The following is a 1,711-nucleotide window of genomic DNA, read 5'->3' on the forward strand; positions in this document are numbered from 1 at the left end:
GGAAGGGGGACAGACAAGTTGCAGTGTCACTGGCCCTCATATGTGGGATCTGAACTGGGGCCCTCTGGCGTCCCAAGCCAGCTCTTAACCAATGCGCCACTCGGCCGGCCCTTTAATTCTTTTAAATGCTGGTTTGCCCTTGATTTTTTAAATGGACTCAACAATGTATCTTGGATGTTTTTCAGTGCCAGCATATATAAATCTACTGTACTTCTTTCCCTGGTTCCATTGTATTCCATTGTAGTGAAGATTGGAATTTATTTCACTTCTCTTGGGAGGCTTTCAAGTCTAGCCTGGTGAGGCAATGTTTCTGGCCTAAGAAGTGCTGTTTCTATCTTGTCCTCAGGCCAGCGTGGACCACAGTCTCTGCCCTTGGTTGTAGAAGGGTGATTGTAATAGATGCTGTTGGTGCTGGACCTACTTCTCTGGTCCTTACCACTTCATTGCAACTTGTCTTGATTTTCCCACTGTGGTTCTTGTATTTATTTGCCAGAGGGCTTTGTGTGATGACCAGAGTTTTCTTTGTCTGCCTTTCCTGTAGGCCTGAAGTGATGGAGAATTACTTTCCCTGCCCTCACCTCTCAGCCACCCTCAACCAACGATGAGAAGGATTTGGGGTATAAATACCCCAGCTCTTTCACCCTTAGGAGGGATAATTACAAAATATATGTTCTACCCTGGCTCCCATTCTCTAGAGTGGTCAAATTCCAACTATCCTCAGTGGCTGCCTTCCTTTGCCAGTCTGCCTTCCCCATTCCTCTATTGGTGTGTCCTGAGGTCACCTCCCAGGAAACATTAGCATTAGAATCCTTGTCTCTGGGTCTGTTTCTAGGGAACCCAAATTAAAGCAGTGATGATAAAGAAGGGGAGACACGGAAAGAAATTTATTCGTTCATTAATTCCATCCTTCAATAATTGTTTGCTGAGCTCCACAGTCAAAGGAAAGTAAAGGAGAGTGCAAATAAATGTAGACAAGGAGGACAATTTCTGCATTTCCGAGGCACAACAGCAATGGTAAAGAAAGAATGGGGCATCAACGACACCTTGCTCAACACATTTCTGACCAGGGTACAGCTGGTCACACATTATGTTCTGGGAAGCAGTGGAGCAGGGACAGTGAGTGGCAGAACCCAGCTTCTAAAGGGCAGTGACTTGTCATACCTGTGATCTGTTCAGAGCCGGAAACGTGGGGCAGGCCCTTAAGAGCTTAAGAAATTAACAGTAAAATATTAGCTAACATTCACTGAGGACTTAGTAGGTGTGCTTTTTTTTTTTTTTAGCAATTTACCTGTATTAATGCATTTTATGTTGGTGGTAACCCAATGAGCTTCGGGTAATGCTTAGGGTATTATTCTGGTTGTTTCTAGTCTACACACGAGAAGACTAAGGCCTAGGAAAATGAAGTAATTTGCCCAAGGTCAGATGGCTAGATTGCCACTGATTGTCTGAAATCTGGACCAAGGTCAGCCTGACTCTAGAACCTGTGCCCTTAATCTCTACCTTCTACCCGCCCCTGCTGTACTTGTCACCCAGTGTCTACAATCCTGTGGCCCTTATTTCTCTTTACTCTAACATTTAACTAGAGTGGTTTGAGCCCCCATTCTTTATAATAACAAGATCTAGGTCATCTTTTTCAAGAATCACCTTTGTTGGGTGGACACGGGCACCTGTTTCGTGTCCACTCCTGAGTCAGTTCCCAGTTCTGCCTCTG

The sequence above is a fragment of the Hipposideros armiger genome, unplaced genomic scaffold (assembly GCF_001890085.2).
Source record: "Hipposideros armiger isolate ML-2016 unplaced genomic scaffold, ASM189008v1 scaffold_681, whole genome shotgun sequence".
NCBI classification, from domain to species: domain Eukaryota; kingdom Metazoa; phylum Chordata; class Mammalia; order Chiroptera; family Hipposideridae; genus Hipposideros; species Hipposideros armiger.